Source organism: Pollicipes pollicipes, unplaced genomic scaffold (genome assembly GCF_011947565.3).
Source record: "Pollicipes pollicipes isolate AB1234 unplaced genomic scaffold, Ppol_2.1 Scaffold_7261;HRSCAF=8764_pilon_pilon_pilon, whole genome shotgun sequence".
In the NCBI taxonomy this organism is placed as follows: domain Eukaryota; kingdom Metazoa; phylum Arthropoda; class Thecostraca; order Pollicipedomorpha; family Pollicipedidae; genus Pollicipes; species Pollicipes pollicipes.
This window is the reverse complement of record NW_023597054.1, coordinates 58,303,053-58,328,559: the sequence shown is the minus strand read 5'-3', so window position 1 is coordinate 58,328,559 and position 25,507 is coordinate 58,303,053. Positions and strand designations below refer to the sequence as shown.

The window sequence follows — 25,507 nt, the reverse complement described above, 5'->3', positions numbered from 1 at the left end:
CTTAAAACTTACGTAGTTATTTTTATGTATTTTACTCTGCGTCACAAGTCATGCTCAGTATCAACTTTGTCTTTATATCAGTCCGGAATGCTGCAATGAGCGTCATAACGTTCTTGTTATTCGTCATTGTTGCCAGTGTCATGCTCAAAACATGCCAAGAAAACAATTGAGACTGTTACCTTCAATGCTTAGAAATCTGGCGTTTTTGCTTAGAAATCTGCTTAGAAATGAATGCTTAGAAATCAGGCGCCATGTGTGTGATTTCCAACTACCAAGTACTAAAATTTGATTTTCTGTGCCTTAAGCCCAATCGAAATGAGCAGAATCGCCCACAATATCGTTCGCAGATGCAGCTTTTTTTTAGCCCGTATTGTCGACTGGACGGCCTGGGCCCTGAGAACGACTCGAGCACGAATGCATGCCCGTTAGCCTCTCAGCACCTGACTCGCGCTGTAACCAGAATTCGGCCTCCGAAGGTGTACACCAATCTCTAAGCGACCAGCACCGAGCGTAGGCGGCCAGCACTAAACCCATACATGGTGGCCGTCCAATCGCCTGCCATTGCCCCATCCCCGAACGGCTGGGACTATGGGACTTTATCTCGCGGAAGTTTTCAATGTGAGTGCCAACGTTTTCGGGGAGAGTTGGAAAAAAATGAAATACATTCGATATGAAAACTCAAGCACGGTTTATGTGTGGTGCAGCGGAGTCCGACGTCGGCCGGTGTCTCATGTTCCACGTTCCAGACAGACTAGCATTAAAATGCTATAGGTATTGGAGATGTGTTCTTTCCACTCGCTGGGTGACAGGATTCTTAGCGCTGAAATTTTCAAGCATTTTTTCTACTGCCCTTCCCCTAGTTTTTCCGGGACCACGTCAGTGCGATATAATTGAAGGCATCGCCAGATTACTCATAATTGACCGGTGGCAATCTCATCCTCGTGTATGCTTTGTGAGACGAAGTAAATAATCCAGCCATGTGCAACCATCGAACTTTGACGTAATATCTGAATGTTTGAGACGATCCTTATGATAAACGTTAGATCTGGTTGACTTCCGGCAAGCAGCATAAATCATCTCATACAAATTTGGACATGAAATTGATTTGAATGTTAGCGTCAGCCCGAGGTTATGTCTTCTCGTTTTAATTAACATTGCATTAACCCTAGTATTTATGCTCAAGTGAACATAGTGCCAACAACTGACCGGTAGCGCTTAGGTCCTTCAGATATACATTAACAGGAGACACCTTCAAATGACCGCAGGCGTACCCACGGGTGGATCCTGGCATTCCGTAAGGGGGAGGGGCACGCAACATGGTGGAGCCCCAATAATTTTGACCCTTTCCTGAAAAGTATTTTTGTTCCAGATATTGAATTTTTAGGTTCTCATATATGTTATTTTATACGGAAGCCCATCTCACAGTGCGCAGCGCTAGAAAACCAGACTTGCTACGTATGGCAAATGCATGGAGGTTGTTCATTATCCCCAAAGCATGGTGAATCATGTCATTTTGAGGCTAAGTTTTGCGGGGAAAACTTGGCAAAATGCACAAAATTTGGCAGCTAAATGCTCTCAAAATTAAGCACTAACACGATTTTTAGCTTATTTACGGTTACCCGGCTAGTCGATGTGATCAGCTCATGACTGGTGACTAATACAGGGTTTTGCTTGGACTATTTCGAACTACAAAATATCCCAGCATCAAACATGCATTAAAAACATGATGCACAAGCATATTCAGTGTCAAAAATTCAATAGCCAACGGAAATTACAACCACGACGTCGGTGCGTGTAAATTACGTTCGACAATTACGCGTACAAATTCATAGGCGTGTATCCGTCTGCTGCTCTAAGGCTAAGGCGCTCAGGGGAATCATCATCCTATGATCTCGGCCTTGTGTACATGAAATAAGTTTGTCAGACCCGCACACACGTGTAGGCAAAACGCCGTGACGTCATGCAAAATGCATGAAATCCTTCGAAATGTCGGGAATAAACGGAAATGTTTCATACATAGCTGGAACTGCATCGTCAGAATGGCTTTAAACCCATTGTTTTGCTTCCAGTAACCTTCCACAGTGAAAAACCACATGTTGACAGAAAACAGTGCTGAAAATACTCGAAACCTTTTACGAGTGAGGTCATTAGCCGAGTGTTTCTTACCCCAACTGTATCTAAATTTTAAGCTTTAGACGGTCTATCTCAACCCGAAAATAGTGTCATGTTTGTTTTCGGCAAATTTTTGGCTTGTCCGACTGCCAGACTGATTGCCAGACTAGTCGATGCTTCCTGTATCATTGGACTTAACGACACATTCAGTTGCTGAGGCTATGTGTCGTCGCCTGCCCCTCGCCCTGACAAGATGGGTGGGCACCGCGTGGAATCGAAACCCATACCTTTCGTTTCTCAAACGCACAACTTAACCTCTAAATTACTGCTGGCCCGATTTCACGCAGAATTTAAGACGGAGTGGCATGATTCAGCAACTGTTCCGCCGCGTCACCCTAAATGACTCCTCGTGCAAAAAGTCTGCTTGATGAGCTATAGTTTTCTTGCCGTATCGTCCACCTCAGCAAGACGGTAAACGCAAAACTGTTAAGCTGCAAGAATTCGTCACGAGAGGCTCGAAATCGAGCATAGGTTAAGGCAATCTGCCATCGATGCTACACGGGGTCGACACGATTTCACAGAGCAAATAATGGACAATTGCATTGGCTTAAAGGTGTGCTGCTGCGTGCTGCGGACGATGCGTGCTAAACTGCAGCTCAGGGATCTATCGGTTCCAGGAGGTTTCCTCTGAAAAATGAAAACCTAAAACTGATACAACCATGTCAGCTAATGTACTGAAATTCACTACACATTGTAGGAGAATGTCCCTCCACCGATCACGTGGCCAGTTCAATCCTGTTTGTTCAGGAGTGGCGCTAGTAAAACACCCTGACACCGCCAATGCAGTCTTTTTTAGGCCGGTTTTGGGTATAAGTCCGTTGGAAGAGTAAGCCGCTAATGGCGTTTTAAAGCCGTGCTGGCGCATCGCGAAATGACTCGCTACATTTTAATGTTCAAAATGTTTGTCTTTATTGATGCGTTAAGCGCAATCACTACACACACAAATCAATCTCAATGCGTGGTGCTGGCCGGAATAGTTGAGCCGCGCAAGGCTCGTCACAAACGACTTCCAGACTATATGCCTTCAGGAGTGCCTTGTAAACACCGCATCAGTGGATGTCTTAAGCCAAGTGGCTCTCGTGAGAGATGGATGTTAGCTATGCTTGAAAACCCGTAAATGCTGTAAGCTTAAATAATTTGCATGCTCATTTATGACCTGGATTGCGCTGTGAGTCAGCGTTCACCGGACCCGCGCGACTGTGCAAAGAAAGCAGCGCGCGGAAATCCATGAGCCATCCTTCAAGAGCTCTCTCGGACAAACGTCGTGTTTGGTTGACTGAATTTCATTGCTGCATAATGGCACGATGACCGCCGGAGCTTTTGATGACGTGCCCTGTTGCGATCCATCCGCTAAAGCGACGGGATTTGGGAGGCGGTCGGGGCAGCTATCCGGCTGACAGTGTCCTGGCCATGGCTGGCGGAAGGCTGCCGCTACTGCAGCGGGCGAAGACGATGTTCACCAGCTACACCACGATGAGGATGGGCCCGAATACCGGCGACGGCTCCGAGCTACCAGATAGTCCACCGCCGGGCTGTCTAAGCGATGGTGCTCACGATGCAGACGAATTGAGGTGTGTTTTCGGTTGTGTTCCTTTTTAATGTCTCTTGGCTGTTGGAATCAGGTTTTGAAAAACGCTACAGGTATAAAGGCTCTGGTTGCACTCCTCTTGTACCGATCTGGACCTTCACCGCCGGCATTTAAGCAAACACTGATATCAGTGGCCTTACGATACATTGACGTTGGTTGTCTGACCCGACCTGGACCACCTCATGACATTGGAATCAGCTATTAGAAGCAAACTCAGGTCTCATACTAACTTACCATATTAGTTTGGATAACAGACTTTCACTACTTTATGTGTTGGCTTCGTGATGTGCATGTCGAAACCAGCACATCAAGCATATCCAGCACATTTGTGCTGCATGTCTCCAAAAAGATGCTTCAGCAGTTTTATCTATTCGTCTGTTTGATATTGGTGCACCGTCATGCCCAAGTAATCTTTCCAGGGTGTTGAGTTGTCGCGTGTCATGCGCTCATGCTGGAATTTCAGCGTGTTGTGCCCGTATTTGGCTCATGGGGCGGGCACTGTGGTGGCGTTAAATGTGATCTCCTGAGCTCTCTTCGAGGGGTTTATTGGGAGACGTTGGGACAGAAATGTTGCAGCTGTTCCAATGAAGCACACAGAATGGCGCCTGCAATCTTGGTTAGGGTGAGGCAGTTTTCTCGCCGATTTCATTTTAAGAATTCGTGAAGTTGCGTTAGCAGTTGTTGTGGATGGGCTGATCTTTAGTTGTTTTTTTTGCTGGCCGTCCAAGTGGTTGCCAACCAAGTAATTTATTTCATTGTCAGCTTCACCATTTGTGTGCTCGTTGTATATTACTATTTGTTTGGCGCGGTAGATTTCAGCGCGTTAAGCGCCCAAGCGCCCTAGCGCCGCAATGAGCCAGAACAAATGGTCCAACCACTTTGCGTCAGACATGATGCCATCGAGATACCTGCAGCATGTTGTGGGGACGGCCGTGGGGATTTTAAAGCACTACGCTTTCAACATGAACCATGTAACAACTGGTAAACAAGGCCCAAGAGGAGAACCCATGGCCACTTCATCTTTCTGGACATGTGCTGTGACATCAGGGCTTATAAACGGCTCATCGAAGGTACACGCTCGTTCCCAGTTTCTCGAGGATGACGTGAGAAGGCTGAAGAGGGGAGGAACTCTTCCCCATTGCGATACACTGCATCTCTGAAAGCTAAGTGGTGGGGTCAGTCGAAGCGTTAGTGAATGCCTCTCCACAGCGATCGATGCCAGTTCGCAGTGGGGCGCTTTACTCGCGAGATGAAAAGGAGATCATCAACAGTCAGTACAGTGCTGAGCTGGGATGCATGACCTCAAGCTGGGTTAAGTATTTTGGTGTATATTGCACCGGTTTCGAGAGTTTCACATGCGGCAACTTCGACGGAGGTGACTCTTGACAGAATCGGCGAGGTCATAGCCAGGCTAGCTCCGATGCATTATTGGCCTCGTTCGACGCGTTGCTCCGTTCCCTTCGGCTTGTTTAGGAATGATTGCCAGAGGGGTAACATGATAGGTTTCTTAGCAATGAGATCAATGCACCCCTGAAACGATGAACCGTGGCGCGACAAGATTGAGGTGGTGCCGACCTGTGCACCACATCGTTGGCGTTCAAGGGGGCGGGGCAGATAAAAGGAATAACGATATGAGCAGAGCAAATATGAGCAGAGAGCACTGCCAGCGCCCTGATCACGCTTCCCAGGCCAGGACCGCGCTTCACCCGATCGCCCCCCCCCCCCCTTCCCAGGTCCGGACCGCGCTTCACCCGCTCAGCCCCCCCCCCCCTAGGTCCGGACCGAGCTTCACACTGCCGATGAGGCACCCAGGGAGGCACGCCAATGACCTGTCGCTCAAAAGCGGTTGGTCAAGGCTTGGCGTGCATTTTCGGGCATGTGCAGAGCGGCGCCGATGCTCGGGTAGGATAGCAGTATCTATTGAGTGACAGACTCTTATAACGCTCAGTAAATTATAGGTAGAGCCTTTTGTTTCAACAGTCGTCGTATGAGGGCATGTAGCTCGCAAGTTTATGAAGTCAGAAACACGCTAACGTTATGACGCTTCAAATAACAACATCGCTGAGGGAATGTCTCTGACATGCCTTTGCCGTTTTAAGACATCCGTTTCATTCTTTCCATTTTAATGTTTTTTCCTCAATTTGTTTGCTTATGGCTTCTGGTTTTCTGATACCTTTCCATCCAGCGAAAACTATCTGGTGGGTGTCATGTAAAACTGTTCGGCACACACGAACCCGTTGCTGCGTAGCAGTCTAACGCAGATGTCTCTAAATTCCCACCTGACAGGCTGGGTGTGCTCCGCACTCTGTCTCTGTGTGAGTATCGCCATTGCTGTTCAAGCGCCGGAGCCTGAGTACTCCACCCCCCCCCCCCCTCGTGCTCTTCACGCGCACCCCACAGTCGTCTCGGATGGGCGTTGACAATTAATGGCGCCCGGCCGGGCTGCCACGACAGCCGGCGCAGCGACGCTGCCAGACAAGAATAGCTTCCTGTAAACAACGACACGCCGGGAGAGCTCCCCCAGGAGCATCGCCATACCACAGTGGCGGAGAGCAAACCAGATGTCCATACGCAAACGGTCTTCCAAAGGTGACAAGCAGCTGGTGCAGAGGTGTGCAGAGTACCCGTCAGTCGGCTCCAATGGACGCGGCGGAGCCGCCACAGCTGCTGTTCATGCTACTCGATGTCGCTAAGACAATATGGCCCCGGGGCGTGAGCTGCTGTTTATGCTACTCGATGTCGCCAAGACGATAAGGCCCCGGGGCGTGAGCTGCTGTTCGTGCTACTCGACGTCGCTAAGACTGTAAGGCCCGGGGCGTGAGCTGCTGTGTGTGGAGTGTGGGATCAGTACACTCCCGATGCGTTATAACGGTGGAGCGAACAACCAGAGGCAAAATGTCTCTTCGTACTGAGTAGCGTTAGAGACATGATTAGGTTTGTTAAAAGGCTTTAAATATAGGACTTGTTGTTTACGAGCGAGTCTGCATGCTGAGTGGATCTTAATCAACCCCATTCCAGACAACGGGTCGGATATGGCGCGCTCGGGTTTTTCACCGCTCTCCCGAAACGATCTGAAGTGGATGATTGCAATTTTCTGACCTTTCCAAACCGTTTTTATTTATTTTTTCAAACTTTCAGGTACATGAAACGCGCAAAGGCGGCCTCAAAATCCATTTATGAGAGAGCCTTCACCGTTATGCCAAGGCGATAATCTTCCCTGGAGTCCGTACACACTGCCTTTCGTGTACAGAAGGCATTGTCGTTTCCGGTGAATGAGACTGATGCGATATGCTTATGGTTATGACAAAATAAACATATTAGTATGGCAAAGGCGGTTCAGGACTCGAAAACGTGGAGTTTTTAAACAGCGTGCGGTGCATTATGGGTCGCAAGCACAGGTTTTTCAGGAATCTGCATATGACGTTGGAATAAGAAACATTAGACATCTGTTTGTTTTTTTGCGCAGAGTCGCCTCCACTGGTGCGATCAACAGTGTTGAATCGTCTGGGACTTGACTGGCCAAAACGGGCTATTGCGTCACGTTTGTGCAGCACAAGGAATCTTAACAGCTGTGTGTTGAAGGAAAGTTCAAAAACGACGACAGGAAGGGTTGCAGTACATGAAGACCGTGGCCGCCAGTAGCGAGTCGCTGGCTGAGGACCGCGGAAAGTGGCCACGCTACCAAACTTTCTCCCTTCTCCAACTGCTTTGGAAAACTGAATGCGATAGTAGGTACCTTAATTCAAGTGCAGGCCAAAATAGCATAGTGGTTTACAGTAGCATTTATCTATCGCACGTTCCTTCTCCCCCTCCCCCCCCCCCCCCGTTTTCACCATGTCAGCAAGCACCCAGGATCTTGACTGGAGATCCTGTGGCAGTCGTCTCCACCCCCCTCCCCCCCCCCCCCTCCACCGCCCCCGGCCATGAAAAACCCAAGTGTGGGCGGTCCGGGGGTCCAAATCGTGTGGGCTTTTAAAAATTAATTTTCGAAGTTGACAGCGTCACTCTTTTACCGCCACTGCATTTCTCCCGAAAGATCCTCATAGGTCACTATCCAAAGTTTATGTTTTGCCCAAACCGAAACTGGAAACATGGTAGACACTGAAACGCAACCGGACTGTTTGCAAAAGATAAGGGCGCTGGATAGAATGTAGTTTTGACATGTAACTGGATTCCCTCACGCTGCTGTCTTGCTTACCGTAGTGAGGCGAACCCCAACCTTTCCAACATGTGGATGAAGCCTACTGGTTTGTGTTGCCAGAGCTGTTTGGCTCCATTAGCTTAGAATATGATAGCACGCACGTGATGTCAATGACAACTCTCACGCACGTAATGGCCTCGTTCGGCCGACGCCGCAAAAAGGATGAACGGGTTGAGATGAGCACTGACCTTTGAATTTTGAAACTAAGACTATCGTTACTATACATTTTGATGCTGAATATAACCCGCCTTCAACGTGCTACGAGGCGACATGAAAGTAAAAAATTACACGTAGATGGTAACTTGCTGAGGGATGCATTATCTTCATAACACATCCGTATGATTGCTTACTGGCTTTGCTAAACTCGTAACGCCTGGTATATTGAAGGCCGGTTCTTGGTTCTGTACAAGGGCTTATTGATGCCGGAAAACCCAAACCCCATGCCCATTGTGAACGGACTAAACAAGTGGCGACGTCTACACAATGTACGCCTCGCGAGCTGTGGCCAGGCAGCGCTGTGGTCGCGTCAAATCCACAAGATGTTGAGGGTTGTGACCGGTGGTGGCGCTGCGGTCGCACCAGCACAGCGAAGCAGTTCATGGCGAGGCGCGAGTCATGATTGTATTTGGTTTTGCATCAGCAATCAGAGTTGACAAGATTTAAGCCATAAACTGGCTACTTTAGGAGATTCTTTAGAATATAGTTGTACGCCATGTGTGTTTGTGGAAATTCATGCGCCAATTTTGATGACGAGGTTGAGAAAAAAACGTCATGTGAAATGCAGTGAGCAGGATTTTTAACCGTTTTTTTACACTGGCTGCTTATGACGTAATTGTTGAAAGCAGCATGTGACTCGTCCCCTCACAAGTCATGTTATAATTATCTGTAGGAAAGGGCATAGTTTGTTTCAGGCCGCTTTCTCTGAAGGTTCGTTATTCAGCTCCAAAAAATGGGGCTGATATAACCAGTCGCCTAAAAAGGTTGCTGGCCTCTATAAGGTACCAACAAAATTTATTTGAATGGTGGAAAGCAGGACAATAAATTACGGTATAAGTTGGTGAAGACTTTCTGGGCTTAGTCCACCTCCGGGCCGAGAGGGGAGGTGGCCGGGGAAGGGTCATGGAGAAATGCTTACAGGGATCGAGTGGCGGTTCTGATGAAAGTATAAGCCTAAAGCGAGTTCATCCGTTTTGTCTATTCTTGTTACGCAGCGCCAGGCGTGATCATAATGTAACGATACTATTCGATAAATTTCAAGACGTTAGGGAGAGTATGTCATCATCGGCGCCGTCGACACCCTCCGGTGACACCTAAAGCCGGGAATCGGGGGCGTGGTGCGCTGGTCTGCATATTAAGGTGTGCTCATTGAAAATTTTTCACATGGAGGAGTGTTAAGAGTATGCCTTTAGGCCTTAAGATGCACTCCGCCTCGACAATCAAGAAAAGGAGGATGTTCGACTTTCCCATCGAGCAATAGTTTGCTCATAGACACTGCACTTCGGCTATTGAAATAAGCAGGTGCCGCACATTACACGAGCCGCTAGGCAACGCGGAAAATTGCATGCACGGGGTAAGGCTGGGTATTGAATCGCAGCAGCGGCAGTTCACAGACAGTGCAGCATGAATCGACAAAATGCTAAGGAATGCGGCCTTTTCTCTCCGAGCCTCCCATACACCACATTTCTGCTCCATGCTTTCTCTAAGCCAACAACTCTCACATCGTTCACCATGTGGCCCGGCGAACTGAGGTGGATGGATGCGGTGCACAACCCAGCGATGCTTTTTCTGGTCTGATCGTTGATGAATAGATCGCTGAACGACGATGTAGAGTCCCCCATCCCCATCACAGCGTACATACTCGCGGCTGAGCATGTGAACGTGACATTTTAGCTCCGAAACATGACCTTGATACATTTTGATACCTGGTACATTTGCTACATCCAGGTGGATGAATACATCTGTCTACAGGTGGCGTAGTTTCCCCCGATTTGATATATGTATAGATATAAACTTGTGGAAAAAATATATTAAACATGATTTAGAAATTATAATATGATATATCATATTATGTATAACAAGATACATTTGCTTCCCCAATGATCTAAACATACATATATTTACATATATATATATATATATATATATATATATGCACATATATATATATATGCATGTATGTATATATATATATATATATATATATATATATATATATATATATATATATGTATATGTATATAGACGTATACAATTAATAATATATATTACTGGAAAGTGTCGTTACTATAACATCAACCTTGTACTGATTGATATGAGAAGGAGAGACATCACATTTGGATCACAACACCGGTGTATGACGGCCGAGCAAACTCTTGATAAAGCGGAATATCGTGCGCCATGGATGTAAATGGCATCTACTCGGGTTTTGATGCATCTCATTTTTGGTGTCCGGAACTCTTCTTGCGAAAGTAGACGCTGCCCACCACTTACGGCGTTGGGCGGGATTCGGCGTAGCTCGCGCTGCCTCACTTTAACATGACGGGTGCATTCTTGACCCTTGCGGTCTGGACTGTGATGACTAGTCACCGTTGCCGAAACCAGGCTCTCTTTCTCGACGCAACGCTGGGTCGTACCTGCGCTCCTTCACCATCCACAAGGCTACCATTCGGTATTGCTCGGATAAGCGTCTGAACTTGGCGGACGCGACTTTTGACCTTAAGTAACTTTCCTGTCGGTTTTATGTATGCATAGTGGTGTGGCGCTAATCGCTGCCAATGAATCACGCTCGTAGGGAGCATTGGCGGGCAAATTATCCGTAAGTTAGGCGCTATATTAATGCTATAAGAGTTTCAGCCATGTGCACTTTTTCCTCACTGTGCCCTGTACAAATTTCGGAAGATGGGGCCAAGTCCTTTTACAGCGCAGCACTTGGTGCACACCAGCAGTCGGAAGCGCAGTGGACGACCGCGCACCTGCATGAACTGTTAATAGCTGTGTGCGGATCCCCAAGTCCAGACGTGAATGGGTGTGCATTAGATGGAGAGGTCGCACCAGCATGCGTCTCCACTGTCAGGAGCATTGAATGAAACGCGCTCAGTGTGTGCAGCGCACTCAGAAAGGGTCATTCCCCGGCTCGGCCCAGCTCGGGCATTCCCTCAGCGTTATCTCGGCATCTTTACTCAGCATCTGCCCGGCATAGACAGTATCCTGTGACTGCTGAGGCCTCCGCCCCGCTCGGGCAGAGGTCATCCCCGGACCCAGGCGGATGTGGCAACCGGCATTATCTCGTGACTGCCGAGGTCTCCGCCCGGCTCGAGCAGAGACCATCCCCGGACCCAGGCGGATGTGGCAGCCGGCATTATCTTGTGACTGCTGAGGCCTCCGCCCGGTTCGAGCAGAGACCATCCCCGGACCCAGGCGGATGTGGCAGCCGGCATTATCTCGTGACTGCTGGGGCTTCTGCTCGGCTCGGGCAGAGACCATCCCCGGACCCAGGCGGATGTGGCAGCCGGCATTATCTCGTGACTGCTGGGGCTTCTGCTCGGCTCGGGCAGAGATCATCCCCGGACCCAGGCGGATGTGGCGGCCGGCATTATGTTGTGACTGCCGAGGTCTCCGCCCGGCTCGAGCAGAGATCATCCCCGGACCCAGGCGGATGTGGCAGCCAGCATTATCTCGTGACTGCCGAGGTCTCCGCCCGGCTCGAGCAGAGATCATCCCCGGACCCAGGCGGATGTGGCAGCCAGCATTATCTCGTGACTGCTGGGGCTTCTGCTCGGCTCGGGCAGAGATCATCCCCGGACCCAGGCGGATGTGGCGGCCGGCATTATGTTGTGACTGCTAGGGCTTCTGCTCGGCTCGGGCAGAGATCATCCCCGGACCCAGGCGGATGTGGCGGCCGGCATTATGTTGTGACTGCTGGGGCTTCTGCTCGGCTCGGGCAGAGATCATCCCCGGACCCAGGCGGATGTGGCGGCCGGCATTATGTTGTGACTGCTGGGGCTTCTGCTCGGCTCGGGCAGAGATCATCCCCGGACCCAGGCGGATGTGGCGGCCGGCATTATGTTGTGACTGCTGGGGCTTCTGCTCGGCTCGGGCAGAGATCATCCCCGGACCCAGGCGGATGTGGCGGCCGGCATTATGTTGTGACTGCCGGAGCTTCTGCTCGGCTCGGGCAGAGATCATCCCCGGACCCAGGCGGGTGTGGCGGCCGGCATTATGTTGTGACTGCCGGAGCCGCCATGTAGCCCGGTGACCGCCTCCGTGACTGTTGGATTTGCAGTTCCCCAGTATGCTTCGGACGAGCGGGCTGGTGAATTTAGTATATCTGCATCGTTGGAAGTGCTGTTTGAATCAGTACCAGCTTGCTCGGAATGCTAGGACCGCCGCTCGACTTCGTGACCGAGTTTGTTCTGATGGAGCAGCTGATTCAATCAGTAGCAGCTTGGTCGGACTGCTGGGACCGCCGCGCGACTTCGTAACCGTGTTTGTTTTTGCGGTGATAGGCGAGGGCGCTGTTCGTCAGCGGCGCAGACTGATTGTAGACAATTTTGTCGGCCAGCGCCCCGAGGCTCGTGGTTTCACCCACTTGGGCGGACGATTTATGCCGCATTAAACGGCGAAATGGTCGATTAGGGCGCTGCCCCGGGACGGGCTGGCGGTGGCGGCTGGCGCGGGAAGGAGCGCAGCTGGCAGACATGCTGCAGAGTGACGGCTGCGGGGCACGGTGGAGGACGCGGCGAGGGTGTCGCTCAACAGCGAGCGGCAGAGGAGCACGCCGCCGTGGCAGCCTAAAAGGCCGCGTGGTGTAGCCACGGTGCTCGGTTAGGTGCTGAATGCGCTCGCACAACAAACCAATGGTCTGTTGTGCGAGCAAATGTCCGTCCCGGTGGCTCAGTTGGTTAGAGCGCCTGCCTGCCGTTCCACCCACCCGTGGCAGGGTGGGTTCGAGTCGCTTTAGGGCGCTCGCTATTTGTCCTTGACGGGTATGGGCTGCGGCCGGTGGCAGCGGTCGCTCTAAAGGTCAGTTGACGTCAGAGGGCAGGACGGACCGTGCCGAGCATTGCAGCACATCAAGCTTTCGCCACTAAATTCTGCCGTTGCCTGGAATTGCGCGATCGGATGGTGGGGTCAGAGCTCACACAACAAGCACTGCTTAGCGTGAGCGCTGATCCCAGAAATCCATCCATTCAGAGAGTTTGGGCCAAATTTATAAAATAAAAAAAATGGCAGCGGGGTTATAAATGACGTGCATAGATGCACGAGAACGATCGGGCGCACAACCTGGCTGCAGAGACCGTACACATCAGGGTTTTTTTTTGTGCACAGCCCGTTCAGGTAGACGGAGTCCTGGTGAAAGATGTGGCTTTCCCAGGTGCCCGCTCCTCCTCCTCCATCGCAACCACCACCACCGAGCCGTGCGCGCCGTACAATATTTGCCTGCGGTCCTCATGCATGTCCGGCCCGGTCCGTGCAGCTCCGTTGCGTAACCTCCACTGGGACTGGGGTGAAGTTTTGACGGCAGCCAGAGGTGAAATCTTTTCGATATAATTGGGAACGAGCACAGCGAGACAGCCGGCTTGCCCGCACCATGGTGGTGCTTCGCCGCGCTTGGAAGCGCTGACATGGTATACTGCACCGTCTTTTTCCAGTGTCGGACGGGTCAGTCTACCTAGGCACTGTCGAAAGTCCGTCATGTTGGTCGGGGTGGCCGACAACAGGGTGACAGTGGCAGCATGTGTTATGTGTTGACATTGACAATATATGCTGCTGTTAGGTTACGTAGTGGTCGGCTTAAAAGGGTCGTTTAGCAGCAGCCAGACACTCAGATACTGTACTGTCAGTTGCCAACCGATAAATGAAGGCATGCCAGCTCCAGACTAAGTATCCAGTCTCCCATTCATACTTTCTGGAAAGCTCCTAAACTTTTCCGACTTCGTGCAAACTTAAGATATTTGATTTACCTGTCGCTGAGAGGTCATCTTAGAAATTTCTTAGCCTTGCAAACCAGCTGCAAATGACATTCATTGTATGCTATTCAGCCGCCGGAATCAATCCTGCGACGTGTTCAGATAGTTCGATTCGATGTGAATGTCGATGGGTTTTGTGCAAGTGTTGGTCGACTGCATGGTCGTCAATGCCATGAGCGTCAATACCCAATATATTTGTATGGGTAACCGCTTGAGCTACAGGGGGTATCCTCACACTCGGTTTAATGACAGCAGCAATTTTTGCTCGCCTTATCGATATTTTCGTTTTTCATGAACGAACCGAAAAAACGACTCTTGGTCCCAAACCAACTCAGAATATCTGAAAGATTGCCTTTCTCCGCAGCACCTCGGAGTCAAAGATTGCGATGTTTGTGACCAGCGCTTCGGGCAGCGACAAGCCCCTTCGCCCCTTCAAGCTTCGGCTCTAGCAGGGTCAATGCAAGTATAAAACTCAGTCGAGGTGCTACAGTATAAAAATGAGACACCACATTGAGAAGAGAGATGCCAAACGCATCGAGAAAATGCGTGCAGCGCTTTACGTACTTCCCAAGTCTGCTGAGGGCACCTGCATGCTTTGGTTTGATCCTACGCGCAACCCTCTGCAGTGGTTCCAGCCGCAGGCGGTCCATTACGTTTCGAGCTTATGCAACTTAGCCGAACATTTCCAGTTGGTTTGAATGACTCGACCCGACCTGGCCATTTCCGCTTAGTTTGACTGATTCGACCCAGTCCCACCTGCCCACATGATGGCGAATAACTGCTGCGTCTTGATCATGAATAGCCCGCGGCCTCAATAATCCCTCGCCTTTCACAGTCTGCTGAGCAGCTCATTGATTACGCGAGTCTTTGATGTCACGCGCGGCGGCGGCGGCCCACCGACTGCCGCGCGCGGCACGCTGGCGGCCAGCGGACGCGGATGTCGCTCGTTACCGCGGCGCGGCCCGGCGGCCCAGCACGGCCCAGCTGATTGCACGGCGCTGGCGCCAGCGGCCCGGCGGCCGTGTCCGGAGATCCTGGGGCGCCGCGGGGGTCAGGTGGCCGGAGCCGCGGCGCCGCGGGGGTCGTCGGTGGAGCAGAGCCGGTGAGGAAGCGGCCCCGGCCTCCGCAGGCGGGCACCGCGGCGCAGCTGATGACGCCGGACGAGGCCAATGTCTTTGTTCACACTGATCAGGATTGCGCGGCGGGCCGGGCAATTGGGGCTCGGCTAGGGCCATTCAGACGATGGTGCGCCATTTACGCTGGAAATGCGATATAATCACGCCGCCATGTTTACTGTGAGGCGAGCGGAGCCAGCACACGGACGCGGCTGTAGCTTCACAGCGCCATCTATTGATGTGCTGTTTATATGCCGTATGCGTACCCTTTCATGTGCACACAACGTGCATGGATAGCCTTTTGCCATGTGTTGAAAGCTATCATATTTCATGACAACTTGTACGGAAGGGAATTCAGCTGTTCAGACCGCACAATGTGCATGCTATATCAAGCATGTCACGGTTGTTTCCATGTACATTTCATTCAGCGTATGCTGGCTTAGTCTTAAGCTTTGCTTCTGCTGTTTCTAGCACGAACACCAGCGAGTTCCAGCTTACTACTCACCTGATTTTACAGTCGAGAAGCTTTCTTGATAGCAAGGACGGTAGACGCCCATCAACTTGATAATTCTTCACACGCTTTTTTCTTCACAAGGGAACACGGCGCACGTCGTCACGACTCTTTTATGCAACGTCAGCAACTACTTTGGCCAAACAGAGGCCATATTGCAACCGGGACACAAAACCAGGCCCTCATGTGGGAGTCCAACGGTCGAATCACTCGCCAGGCCCTCATGTGGGAGTCCGACGGTCGAATCACTCGCCAGGCCCTCATGTGGGAGTCCAACGGTCGAATCACTCGCCAGGTCCTCATGTGGGAGTCCAACGGTCGAATCACTCGCCAGGTCCTCATGTGGGAGTCCAACGGTCGAATCACTCGCCAGGCCCTCATGTGGGAGTCCGACGGTCGAATCACTCGCCAGGCCCTCATGTGGGAGTCCGACGGTCGAATCACTCGCCAGGTCCTCATGTGGGAGTCCAACAGTCGAATCACTCGCCAGGCCCTCATGTGGGAGTCCGACGGTCGAATCACTCGCCAGGCCCTCATGTGGGAGTCCAACGGTCGAATCACTCGCCAGGCCCTCGTGTGGGAGTCCAACGGTCGAATCACTCGCCAGGCCCTCATGTGGGAGTCCAACGGTCGAATCACTCGCCGGGCCCTCATGTGGGAGTCCGACGGTCGAATCACTCGCCAGGTCCTCATGTGGGAGTCCAACAGTCGAATCACTCGCCAGGCCCTCATGTGGGAGTCCGACGGTCCGAATCACTCGCCAGGCCCTCATGTGGGAGTCCACACGCTTGAAATATTTTGAAATATATGACATGTTGAAATTTTAGCGGTGTACAGTGAGTGGGGAGATTGCCTTTTGAGTTACTGATACTATCTAAATGCCTATTTTTAAGATCAGCAGCATTCTTCTATTTATATGTCCTAAATTGCTGCTGCTGCTGCTAAATTGCTGCATTGTTGTACTACCCAAACATAATAGGCGTTTTGTTGATGAATTTCTTCTCTGTCAATGTTGCACTGAAAATACTGGTAGTAAACATCGACATATGTAAGACCAATTGTGTCTGATTCACGACGAAAGATCTGTTTTCCGAAGTTCACTGAAGATGCCTTTCCCGCTGTTGATAAAAATTGATCTTTTGCAACGGTTGCCAACCACTTCAAGCGGAGATATCTTTACTACACTTCGTAGAGCAAGCTGTGTATTATTTCAATGCGATGTTTCCATTTAAAAAAGGTCGGGGTCTTTTAGACCAAAAGGGATCCGAGTAGTGATAAGATAACCTTTCAAGTCATTGATTGCCGCTGCAACTTTCATTAAAATGATGAAGCTCTCCAACTAACTTCCTGTGATTTTTTCGCTTTGGCAGCACTTTTAATCTGTGCCCGGGAATATTTTAGGAAGGAGAAGCAATTTGTAGCGTTCGTGGCCGGTTTAAAAAACATCCTTGAAACTTACGTTTATGGAGAGCGTACACACATTATTAAGCGATAACGCAGTAGTCGGGCACAACAGCGGAGCACGATGAAACAAATACGAACCCAAAAGTCTCAATTTTGGCAACAACAAAAGACAACGCAAATCCAAGGAACACATAAAGTTGTCTTGGGACTTGATTCTACCAAGGCTGTAAGGTTATATACGTTAGGAATATTTTTTCTAGTCGTTGGGGTCAACACCGATGTCCAATGACTAATTTCTTCCTATCCTTGTGTTCGGTATGGCTCATCGAAACCTTTCGGCTTAGCCGTTTGTGTTTTTGGCAGCCTTTAACAGAGTACTTTATGTCGAGTATTAGGGTTCCTCATGATGTTGGAATGTAATGTGACGCATGTACAATACTCGTTAGATCCTGGATTTGTGGTAAGTCATTTTCCAACTTATACCCGGCATCTTATAAAAACCTTACACCTTAAAACCGACAACCTTATGATTAAAAGGTGCCGTATAATGTTTTTATCTTAGCATTATCTAGTGAGACTTTACTGGCGTACCTGACATATGGAGGGAGTTCACCTAGGAAAGATGTATTAGGCACCTACCGAAAACTATATTATACTAAAGGACATGTTACCAATAGTGATGTATTCCGGTACCTAGTGTACACACGGTTATGGGAATTTGGATGTGTTGGCCCGGTTTTAAATATGTTGTTTATATGCATTGGCGGGCCTTAGAAGGGCATTGGGTGTCGGGGCTCAAGCCGGCACTGAGTGGAGGGGGGGGGGGGGGGGGGTCGATATAAAAATATGCAAAGCAACCCAAAGAGTATACACGTGACGGTGACACTGAAAAGCATATAACGTGACATCCCTGGGCTGATTTCTTAATCATTCACCATAAGGCAGGAAAACAAGGAAATTCTGTTCCGATTCAGCAGACGGGGTTGCCCTGGCCCGAGGAAACTTATAATTCAGCCATAGTCAGCAAGTGAAAATGGTCAATAATGCTGCATCAAAAGCCAATTTTGCTCATCAGTTATTGTAAGAAATGACGTGCGTTTCTGTTGGACTGCACCCCGTACAATGGATACAAAATTTTGAAACGACATTGAGGTAGCTTGCCAGCCAGTTTTTGCGAAATGGAACATTTCCCATGCTTCCCCGCTAAGCGCATTTTTTCATTTTTCGTCGTGCATGGCTGCTGACAGAAAGTTAAAAATCAGTGTGATATCTTCTCGTTGAGCTTCGCACCGTCCCCCGTAATATTATTGTGTTTGCGACAGATTTGTCAGGCTTTATATTTCTATTCACTTCACTGCAAACAACTAGCATAGCTTGTCACGCGCCGCGATCAATGCGCCCAGAAAGCAAGTTCCCTGATGTTTTCTTTAGCCTTGCCCCTTGCACGAACGCTCAAACTCGTTCGCCTTATTCTGCTGCCTTGTAAACGTTTTCGATTACGTAAGAACCTCATTGCTTGAGGTTGCTAGCTCCCGTGCATCATAAACATATAAAGGCCACAGAACCATGACCATGTCATCATTCCCAACTTAATGAAATAAATGCAACCGATGGCAACGAGTGCTTCAGCATATTTAGTGTTGCTATTGTGCAGGTAGAATTTCTGTTGTTACGTATCTGCACGAATATTGTGTCGTCAGCGAATGCATCAGATTAGGAAGGCTAAACTCGCTTACCGTGTCCTGGGCTGTAGTTGCCACGTCTGGGTTTGGGACATGGTTTTATGTGTGGTCATTGACTCTGCTCATAATGCATCAATGCCGCGGTTTTATTGCAATTATTCCGTACCAATTTATTGCTGCCAACTGATTGGCACGCACTTTAACTCAAAGCATTTCTGAATTGCACCCCAGCATTGTACGTCATGATGACAATAGCCTGGGGCCAACCCCTATTTTTTCGACTACGGAACGCAAGAATCAATGTTCGACTTGTCATTTAGAATTATTTATGCTGTGATTATGCATCAATAGCAAGGTAGCCTAACAAATCCGGGACGTATTTCTCATGTTCCTCACGGTTGCCCTGTTCCATTGCCTGAAAGGCCCAACTGCCCAACCATATTCGCATCGCGGCGAAATGCACAGTTCGATGAAAAAGCCCAACTGCCCAGCCATACTCGAATCCTGACGAAATGCACGGGTCGATGAAATGTGATGCAGAAAGTGATTGTTAACACGCTCAATTTGTCCGGGTCAGATCGACCTCCGAGTTTGTGGGCACCTTCTTAGTGTGCGCGAGCATTGCATGTAGCGGGTACTGCTTCTGAGCTTCATTCCAGCTTTTCAGATATGTTTAATGTTTGCACTACCGCTCAGCAGAGTTGCATGGGGAAAGTGAGTGCGAAGAAAATGCGGGCGTTTTGGAGACGTCATTTTTTAACTGTTGGTCTTCCATAGCCATGTTGCAATCTGTCGCGGCCCATGCGACAGCACTAGGAACCCCAGTTTTGGTGTGCAGGGTTGTAGTGGCATTTGAAAGGAAGACATACATGGGAGCTGATAGTGATTTGGGTCTTTCGGCGCGCCATGTACGAAGGCCATTCTGCGCCCCTGAAAAGCATGGGATTCGCACCATAATAAATAGGCATAGCGATTGACTAGCGCGCGTGTAAGGGCAGCGGAAATTTGTCATAATTCATACGAAAACGTCTCCGGCGGTTGCAAATTTCATAGCGATTTCATCAGCATTCAAATAGACATCAAGCTCTGAAGTTCCTGATGAGCTTGCGTTTTCCCACCGGCCCACGCTACTCCGCACTACAGCTGAAAACATTCGGCCAGTTTGAGCAAAACTTGTCTGCTATCTCGATAGTAATGAGCTCTCAACACGAGATGACATACATAACTTGTAAGGCACTAAGTCCCCAGCCTAATCCGCTTAGTTGGCTGGAAAATGTTCCAAGGCTTAACATCGCCGCTCTCCCCCTCTCTCTTTCTCTCTCTCTCTCTCTCTCTCTCTCTCTCTCTCTCTCTCTCTCTCTCTCTCTCTCTCTCTCTCTCTCTCTCTCTCTCTCTCTCTCTCTCTCTCTCCTCTCTCTCTCTCTCTCTCTCTCTCTCTCTCTCGAAGCTGGGTTATTAGCGCTTGGCAGGCTTCTGGAGGATGACGGAACAGCAAAAAAACCAGGAAAGGCGTTGGGAACACCCAGTAGCTTTATACATCCTCTTCACTGGTTATTAAAAATTTGAAAGGTCTTGTCAATCCAACGCTCTTACTGGCTACGTGCCAGTATGTGTTATGCTTTTAAAAGCATGCACAACTTTCACTACCAGCCTCATAGCATTGTGTGATCTGATAATTGCCACAATTCTGCTGTCACAAATTTTGACAATGGCCAAGGTCACTAACCTCGGGCAAGCTTATCTATGGGTATCCCTAACATTTTATGGAGTAAACGATATAAACGCTGTCTGCTGAGCCCTACATATCACAAAAGTATGTGATATGAATGCCCTGAGCACAGAATTATCTTCTAACGGGGACGATCTTAGGTCGGGTACAGAGAATCAGGACTCTCTCTTACCTCGCTTGATCTCTAACGAGTCAGAGGTTAACAATCAGCCTCAAGTACCAAGCCTTCGCATTACACAACCATAATAGCTGGTACAGTGACCCATATCTTGTGAAAACCTTCAAGAATAACCCGATACCTCCGTAACCTGACGTGACCTGTGGCCCCTGATTGTCTCAGAATGTTAGGATTACAATTTTATCCACAAACATGGCATAGCAGCCCGCTACCGTGTAGCATGTCCTCGTTACATGAGAAAACCTGGTGGGTAGTGGACTCGGACCTCCGGCAGGACTAGGGCTAAGCGTACCCTGAGATCGTTCCGATGATTCGTTTTTATTCTTGTTCATTTCCGCCTGATAGGTAAAACGCAAGCAGCCGGTAGCATTTGTTGGCGTAATGGGTACAATGGCCAATTGGGGCACCCGAACCCTTTAGCTCGGCTGATATAGGACGCCCATACGAAAAGTGAGAAAGGGGGCGCCCGAGCCCCTATCCCCCAAATCACCTGTAAGCTATAGGTGACGTTACCAAGCGAGCGAAAGAGAACGAGCAGCGCTCATAGGTGCTCTTATTTTTCCGGACCGATCATTGTGGATGCAAGGTAAAATGAGTTCGGTGTGCCGGAAAGGAAAAAAAGTGCGAATGTGTTCCATGAACTGACTTGAAGGACTTCGATCTCCTGTTCCTGAGATTGAAACAGCTGAAACAGAAAATCGATGTAAAACTGCAATTATACTGTGCATTTTCCTTGTTGTTTTTAACATTAGGTGTCGCATAACAGCAATATGACGCTCAAGTTAACTAGGGATGTGCCATGGAATTCGCTGTGTCATTATGACATGAATTTTCTGGTTTACTTCCAAGGTTTGACCCCAGCTATCTTCGGCGCCCATTCAAAGGCAGTGAAAGTTCCAAGACACCGTGTTACTCGGTTTTAGCTGCTGCTGTATGAAAACCGAAGTGGACGCTTAACAGCTTTCTATCAATTCCTGTTGTAATATTTGCAGTTTGGTTTATCTTTATTATCACTGCTACCTCTCGTCCTTCAAACTTTCCTCCGGACCCACTAACGTGAACCGGCCGCTCACGGTTTCAAGTCACGCTTTTAAATGGATTCTTCTGGGGTTTCCTGACATTGGTTCACCACTCGATTGTTCACAAGGAAATAAAGCGACGCTTTTCAATAGCTGCTCCCAAAAGACAGCACTTCATCACATGCTCCGAGGGAGCGTACATCACGGCTATGCTTTATTCGGATGTCAAAGTTTTGTGTTCGTTTGATTTATGGCGTCATGAGGCCCGATCCAGATTTTGAGACAGAACATCTCTGACCTTCCTGATGCTGTTTGGGCATGGTAAAGTAATTTATGAATTCACGGGGTGCAGTAGCTTCCGCGTACCTTCGGTCTCGGCCGTACAGCTGTGGGATTTTTCACGCCGGCATATGTATATCATGCCATGGTACGGCTTCATTAGCATGCGCCTGACGCGATGACGTCCCCGATCAGCCCATTCCGACTGGTCCACGTATCTGGGCTATGTTCATGAATATGCCATATTGGTGGCATGTAGATGTCGCGGTATCTGCTTCATTAACATGGATCTGGTACAATGAAGGCCGCAATCAGCTCACCCACCTGGTCCACGCACCGATCCGACTAGAGCTGCACACGGGCACAGAGCTTCCCCAGCCTGTACCTCTGAGCAGCCACTTCCACTGTAGCCTGACAAACGGGTAGATCGCCGGAAATGCAATGTCGTTCTTATAATGTGAACCATTTCAGCGCGCACAGATGCCATCTGGGTGGTAGCGTCGCAAAGATTCTCTCAATCAAATGTAACTGGGATGTTCTTTGATTGGATCGGGTGAAGAAGAAAGGATTGGGGATACCCACTCCTCGCAAAGTAATAGCTATTGTTAGAGGTGTTTCCGTCCAAACCCGGCGATGAAAAGCAATCATCAGGAAGCCAACCAACCCCTCCACTGTCAACCCTTTCGCAGCTAATGTCCAGGGGCTTACGAGGCTTGAACCGACAGGGGCTTTAAGGGGCAGGGGCTTAAAGGCTGTATATAATACTACTAATAAATTCCCTTTGAAATGTTTATCTCTAATCTCGCCATGTAATTGATATATACCGGAAATATTTAGCTAATAAATTTTACGATATCAGACTTATGGGCTGTGTTTATGCTCGGTTCAGCTCAGTCCATTGCGTTCACGGGAATTTCCAGCGTGTCACTTGATGTTCGATCCGAGTAAAATCATATGCTGGACGAATTCGTGATTATAAGAAAACGATTTGTTACAAAACATGAGACGAAATATAACGCAGAAGACCCAAAACCAAGAAGAGATTAAAATAGGATTCCAGCCTTAAACATCGCAGCACGGTAAGCCGGCACAAAGACTCGCTGTTAGTCGTGGCTCCCGGCGGTCTGACCAATTCGCCTGTCATTCTTCAGGCGATGACCGCCGACGGCAGGCGCCTCCGGGACGAATGAGAACACCAGGCGCGACGTCCGCGGTGACATCCACACGAGGCGTGACCGCTCTGTGCGTGTCACTCGGGTCACCCACTGTGTCACATGGGCACTTGCGGCGAAGCCCGCGCGAACTGTCGCGGGAGCGCGCGGATCTCCCAGCGTCTCAACGCGTCGATGTCGTCGTGGCGGGTGACTGGTTGCGCACACTGCACCAGTCCAGCGCCTTCACGACCGGCGACACCTGATCATGACGATGACCCGCGAGGCATTCCTGGCTGCGAAACTCACCGCCTTCTACGCCAGGCGCAGCTGGCGAGCTGCTGCCTCGTCCCATGCTGAGAGAGGGTGTAGGGGGTGGGGGAGGACATGCCACTCGACTAGAAGCTGTCCGGCTTCGGCGGTGAAGTGGGCCAAGGCTTGTGCAGACAGAATGACATTGTACCCTCCTTCGTGACGTTGGGGACATGCTCTTACCAATGTGGTCATTTGTCGGTGGTAATACCCAGTAATGCCACAGGCAGTGTAGTTATATTAACATGTTAGTGTGTGCGAATGTGAATGTGTAATGTGAAGTAATGATGATACGTGAGATATATAACCATGTTCACATGGACGTATGGTCAGTCATGGTCCGTGAATTATGTATGGTCACCGGCAGTGGAATCAGTGAAATGCATCACCTTCACAGGTTGTGCAGACGTATGGCCAATACCGTATGTAAACGTATATCTGGTATGGCCAGGTTGAATTTCCTCAAGGTTTGGGCTCGTGCCGGCAAGACTGCATTCATTTTGAAGGAGTTTAAGATGATGTGGAGTTGTACGGTACGGATGGTCTGCTCCTGTCGAGGTTTTAGGATGGCTGGCCATCAGGTGTGCAGCTGGTCATCTCGGCTCGGGATGTTAGACGTCCGTTAGGCAGGTAGAAAGACAGGTCGTTTGCGAAGATGCTGAAGAGCGCTGGTTCGAACAATGAACCTTGGGGGATACTTCGTGGCAGCGTAATGGTGTGGAGGGGGATGACGAATAGATGTGTGTCACCTGTAGTAGGTCACATATGCAGCTCACGAATTGTCTGGGAGTTTATTCCGTGCCAACTGAGCTTGGCGAGGAAGACGCCATGCCCAGGGGTATCGAAGGCGCCGCTGAAGCCGATGGAAGTGACAGCAGCAGCATCCCGACCTTCGGACAGTATGTTCCCCGCTGATTGCCACGGCTGATATCAGCATATTGTGCGAACCGTTTCAGCCCATAAGAATAATATTTAATCACAGCAAAGCGCACAGTGCCTTAGAGAAATACGCAATAGCGATGGATAACCGTTTAGAACCATTGTTCGACAAATACAACGGCCCGGAACAAAGGCTCCTATCCAGTTGATGGGTGGTTATGTGTGTATTGAGGACGCTAAAGGATAAGCAGTGACGTGATGAGCGGACAGCTGAGCGTACACGGCCTTTTCACGGATTTTAGTCAATACTGGCAATAGGCAGAGAGGCACAAAGTGGCCAGCTGAGCCTGACTTATGTACAGAGACGACATGCGTCAGCTTCCGCGAGGTAGGAAACAGAATGATACACATATTGACTTGATTCAGCAGACTAAGCCTGAGAGCCTGGAAACGCTACACACAGCTTGCAGTGGCATACAATTATGTCCAATCGCCTCCGATGGTGGCAGCTGGCGCAGCGCCAAGGACAACGACGATGGCAAAACGGCAGGTCGTTGGATGCACAAAAACGGCCATTATGCCGATTGAAGCACCGTCGATAAAATGTGCGCATGAATGGAACGAAACGTCTTTGCAGCCGAGGAAGGGAGGAATAATGGACGCCTCGACGAGCTTAAATATGATCGGAGAGAAAGCCTTGCGTTTGATATTGCGCTTGGCTGAAGGGTGCATCACTTAATGCGATGCGCTTTTATTTTCAATGTCTCTTCACGGCTCAGTGGACGACAATGTCTCCCTGTCGTGTTAAGCTCTGATCTCGGTGTATGTAGTTGTTCGGTGTGCATCGCTGAAAGGCATCGCCCTAATACCAGTCTGTGCTCTTTTGAGCGCGCCGTCAGCCGGCACCGTCCTTTTCTGCGTCGTGGCACCGTGACAAACAGCGCTGTTTGTGTCCATAGGGCGGCCGCTTTCAAGAGATCCGCGTTCAGCCGTGGTGCTACGGCGCAGGGCGTCATGAGCGATGGCGTCACGGCTGGCGGCGGCGTCACGGACGGTGGGTGTCGGGAGAAGCGGCTACCGGCGCTGAGCGTCCGGTCCGGAGGCGACTCTCGGGCCGGCCAGCCCGCCCTAACAGCTCTCCGTGCCGGCCGCCGGCGCCGCCGTCTGGCACCGCGGGCGCGACCGACCGCCGGCGGGACTTGTGAACCTCGCGGGCCGACCGCCGGCGGGACATCGTGAATCTCGCGGACATTGTGAGCCGCTCTGCGACAGTTTAAGCCACACTGTGACAGTGTAAGCCGTGCTGTGAGCGGTGTGA

At 49.9% G+C, this 25,507-nt stretch overlaps 1 protein-coding gene across 1 annotated transcript in view; it reads left to right on the top strand.

Annotated features, from left to right (window-relative positions):
* LOC119112316 (prolactin-releasing peptide receptor) overlaps positions 1 to 25,201 on the top strand; it is a 50,749-nt gene extending 25,548 nt beyond the window's left edge. Inside the window, exon 2 of the mRNA XM_037236441.1 lies at positions 25,149 to 25,201. The gene's annotated coding sequence lies outside the window, so the exon portion shown is untranslated. The remainder of the gene's footprint in view (positions 1 to 25,148) is intronic.
* Positions 25,202 to 25,507: the final 306 nt, after the last annotated feature.